Here is a 5,321-nt window from a genome sequence, read left to right as displayed (position 1 = left end):
AAATCTCGTCCTTATTTAAGTATGCGATAGCGGAAGCTCTTAATAATCACCTGAGAATAAACATGCTTAAAACGTCAACAAAAATGTTGGTGAGTTATAGGTTTAACCTATATATATCAAATCATAATAATAGACCACAAGATTTCATATTTCAATACACATCCCATACATAGAGATAAAAATCATTCATATGGTGAACACCTGGTAACCGACATTAACAAGATGCATATATAAGAATATCCCCATCATTCCGGGACACCCTTCGGATATGATATAAATTTCGAAGTACTAAAGCATCCGGTACTTTGGATGGGGTTTGTTAGGCCCAATAGATCTATCTTTAGGATTCGCGTCAATTAGGGTGTCTGTTCCCTAATTCTTAGATTACCAGACTTAATAAAAAGGGGCATATTCGATTTCGATAATTCAACCATAGAATGTAGTTTCACGTACTTGTGTCTATTTTGTAAATCATTTATAAAACCTGCATGTATTCTCATCCCAAAAATATTAGATTTTAAAAGTGGGACTATAACTCACTTTCACAGATTTTTACTTCGTCGGGAAGTAAGACTTGGCCACTGGTTGATTCACGAACCTATAACAATATATACATATATATCAAAGTATGTTCAAAATATATTTACAACACTTTTAATATATTTTGATGTTTTAAGTTTATTAAGTCAGCTGTCCTCGTTAGTAACCTACAACTAGTTGTTCACAGTTAGATGTACAGAAATAAATCGATAAATATTATCTTGAATCAATCCACGACCCAGTGTATACGTATCTCAGTATTGATCACAACTCAAACTATATATATTTTGGAATCAACCTCAACCCTGTATAGCTAACTCCAACATTCACATATAGAGTGTCTATGGTTGTTCCGAAATATATATAGATGTGTCGACATGATAGGTCGAAACATTGTATACGTGTCTATGGTATCTCAAGATTACATAATATACAATACAAGTTGATTAAGTTATGGTTGGAATAGATTTGTTACCAATTTTCACGTAGCTAAAATGAGAAAAATTATCCAATCTTGTTTTACCCATAACTTCTTCATTTTAAATCCGTTTTGAGTGAATCAAATTGCTATGGTTTCATATTGAACTATATTTTATGAATCTAAACAGAAAAAGTATAGGTTTATAGTCAGAAAAATAAGTTACAAGTTGTTTTTGTAAAGGTAGTCATTTCAGTCGAAAGAACGACGTCTAGATGACCATTTTAGAAAACATACTTCCACTTTGAGTTTAACCATAATTTTTGGATATAGTTTCATGTTCATAATAAAAATCATTTTCTCAGAATAACAACTTTTAAATCAAAGTTTATCATAGTTTTTAATTAACTAACCCAAAACAGCCCGCGGTGTTACTACGACGGCGTAAATCCGGTTTTACGGTGTTTTTCGTGTTTTCAGGTTTTAAATCATTAAGTTAGCATATCATATAGATATAGAACATGTGTTTAGTTGATTTTAAAAGTCAAGTTAGAAGGATTAACTTTTGTTTGCGAACAAGTTTAGAATTAACTAAACTATGTTCTAGTGATTACAAGTTTAAACCTTCGAATAAGATAGCTTTATATGTATGAATCGAATGATGTTATGAACATCATTACTACCTTAAGTTCCTTGGATAAACCTACTGGAAAATAGAAAAATGGATCTAGCTTCAACGGATCCTTGGATGGCTCGAAGTTCTTGAAGCAGAATCATGACACGAAAACAAGTTCAAGTAAGATCATCACTTGAAATAAGATTGTTATAGTTATAGAAATTGAACCAAAGTTTGAATATGATTATTACCTTGTATTATAATGATAACCTACTGTAAGAAACAAAGATTTCTTGAGGTTGGATGATCACCTTACAAGATTGGAAGTGAGCTAGCAAACTTGAAAGTATTCTTGATTTTATGTAACTAGAACTTGTAGAATTTATGAAGAACACTTAGAACTTGAAGATAGAACTTGAGAGAGATCAATTAGATGAAGAAAATTGAAGAATAAAAGTGTTTGTAGGTGTTTTTGGTCGTTGGTGTATGGATTAGATATAAAGGATATGTAATTTTGTTTTCATGTAAATAAGTCATGAATGATTACTCATATTTTTGTAATTTTATGAGATATTTCATACTAGTTGCCAAATGATGGTTCCCACATGTGTTAGGTGACTCATATGGGCTGCTAAGAGCTGATCATTGGAGTGTATATACCAATAGTACATACATCTAAAAGCTGTGTATTGTACGAGTACGAATACGGGTGCATACGAGTATAATTGTTGATGAAACTGAATGAGGATGTAATTGTAAGCATTTTTATTAAGTAGAAGTATTTTGATAAGTGTATTGAAGTCTTTCAAAAGTGTATAAATACATATTAAAACACTACATGTATATACATTTTAACTGAGTCGTTAAGTCATCGTTAGTCGTTACATGTAAGTGTTGTTTTGAAATCTTTAGGTTAACGATCTTGTTAAATGTTGTTAACCCAATGTTTATAATATCAAATGAGATTTTAAATTATTATATTATCATGATATTATCATGTATGAATATCTCTTAATATGATATATATACATTAAATGTCTTTACAATGATAATCGTTACATATATGTCTCGTTTAAAAATCATTAAGTTAGTAGTCTTGTTTTTACATATGTAGTTCATTGTTAATATACTTAATGATATGTTTACTTATCATAGTATCATGTTAACTATATATATATCCATATATATGTCATCATATAGTTTTTACAAGTTTTAACGTTCGTGAATCACCGGTCAACTTGGGTGGTCAATTGTCTATATGAAACATATTTCAATTAATCAAGTCTTAAAAAGTTTGATTGCTTAACATGTTGGAAACATTTAATCATGTAAATATCAATCTCAATTAATATATATAAACATGGAAAAGTTCGGGTCACTACAGTACCAACCCGTTAAATAAATTTCGTCCCGAAATTTTAAGCTGTTGAAGGTGTTGACGAATCTTCTGGAAATAGATGCGGGTATTTCTTCTTCATCTGATCTTCACGCTCCTAGGTGAACTCGGGTCCTCTACGAGCATTCCATCGAACCTTAACAATTGGTATCTTGTTTTGCTTAAGTCTTTTAACCTCACGATCCATTATTTCGACGGGTTCTTCGATGAATTGAAGTTTTTCGTTGATTTGGATTTCATCTAACGGAATAGTGAGATCTTCTTTAGCAAAACATTTCTTCAAATTTGAGACGTGGAAAGTGTTATGTACAGCCGCGAGTTGTTGAGGTAACTCAAGTCGGTAAGCTACTGGTCCGACACGATCAATAATCTTGAATGGTCCAATATACCTTGGATTTAATTTCCCTCGTTTACCAAATCGAACAACGCCTTTCCAAGGTGCAACTTTAAGCATGACCATCTCTCCAATTTCAAATTCTATATCTTTTCTTTTAATGTCAGCGTAGCTCTTTTGTCGACTTTGGGCGGTTTTCAACCGTTGTTGAATTTGAATGATCTTCTCGATAGTTTCTTGTATAATCTCCGGACCCGTAATCTGTCTATCCCCCACTTCACTCCAACAAATCGGAGACCTGCACTTTCTACCATAAAGTGCTTCAAACGGCGCCATCTCAATGCTTGAATGGTAGCTGTTGTTGTAGGAAAATTCTGCTAACGGTAGATGTCGATCCCAACTGTTTCCGAAATCAATAACACATGCTCGTAGCATGTCTTCAAGCATTTGTATCGTCCTTTAGCTCTGCCCATCAGTTTGTGGATGATAGGCAGTACTCATGTCTAGACGAGTTCCTAATGCTTGCTGTAATGTCTGCCAGAATCTTGAAATAAATCTACCATCCCTATCAGAGATAATAGAGATTGGTATTCCATGTCTGGAGACGACTTCCTTCAAATACAGTCGTGCTAACTTCTCCATCTTGTCATCTTCTCTTATTGGCAGGAAGTGTGCTGATTTGGTGAGACGATCAACTATTACCCAAATAGTATCAAAACCACTTGCAGTCCTTGGCAATTTAGTGATGAAATCCATGGTAATGTTTTCCCATTTCCATTCCGGGATTTCGGGTTGTTGAAGTAGACCTGATGGTTTCTGATGCTCAGCTTTGACCTTAGAACACATCAAACATTCTCCTACGTATTTAGCAACATCGGCTTTCATACCCGGCCACCAAAAATGTTTCTTGAGATCCTTGTACATCTTCCCTGTTCCAGGATGTATTGAGTATCTGGTTTTATGAGCTTCTCTAAGTACCATTTCTCTCATATCTCCAAATTTTGGTACCCAAATCCTTTCAGCCCTATACCGGGTTCTGTCTTCCCGAATATTAAGATGCTTCTCCGATCCTTTGGGTATTTCATCCTTTAAATTTCCCTCTTTTAAAACTCCTTGTTGCGCCTCCTTTATTTGAGTAGTAAGGTTATTATGAATCATTATATTCATAGATTTTACTCGAATGGGTTCTCTGTCCTTCCTGCTCAAGGCATCGGCTACCACATTTGCCTTCCCCGGGTGGTAACGAATCTCAAAGTCGTAATCATTCAATAATTCAATCCACCTACGCTGCCTCATATTCAGTTGTTTCTGATTAAATATGTGTTGAAGACTTTTGTGGTCGGTATATATAATACTTTTGACCCCATATAAGTAGTGCCTCCAAGTCTTTAATGCAAAAACAACCGCGCCTAATTCCAAATCATGCGTCGTATAATTTTGCTCGTGAATCTTCAATTGTCTAGAGGCATAAGCAATCACCTTCGTTCATTGCATTAATACATAACCGAGACCTTGCTTTGATAAGTCACAATAAATCACAAAATCATCATTCCCTTCAGGCAATGACAATATAGGTGCCGTAGTTAGCTTTTTCTTCAATAACTGAAATGCTTTCTCTTGTTCATCCTTCCATTCAAATTTCTTCCCTTTATGCGTTAATGCAGTCAAGGGTTTTGCTATTCTGGAAAAGTCTTGGATGAATCTTCTATAGTAACCAACTAGTCCTAAAAACTGACGTATGTGTTTCGGAGTTTTCGGGTGTGACGATCACTCCAAATCCATATGGACGAACACGTCATTCATTGATTTCATTGCGAGGTATTTGACCTCTATATGATACGTTTTGTAAACATTGCATTCTTTTGAAAAGGCACACCTTAAATGAATATTTAAATCAAAGGTTTTTGACATCTGATGATTTCTACATATAGACAATCACCATAAATAATAGTTTACAACAGTATTTCCGTTGACAATGCAGTCAAAATAAGATACATGATGATGATTTGGTGAATGC

Source organism: Rutidosis leptorrhynchoides, chromosome 5 (assembly GCF_046630445.1).
Source record: "Rutidosis leptorrhynchoides isolate AG116_Rl617_1_P2 chromosome 5, CSIRO_AGI_Rlap_v1, whole genome shotgun sequence".
NCBI lineage: Eukaryota > Viridiplantae > Streptophyta > Magnoliopsida > Asterales > Asteraceae > Rutidosis > Rutidosis leptorrhynchoides.
This window is presented reverse-complemented; position numbering follows the sequence as displayed.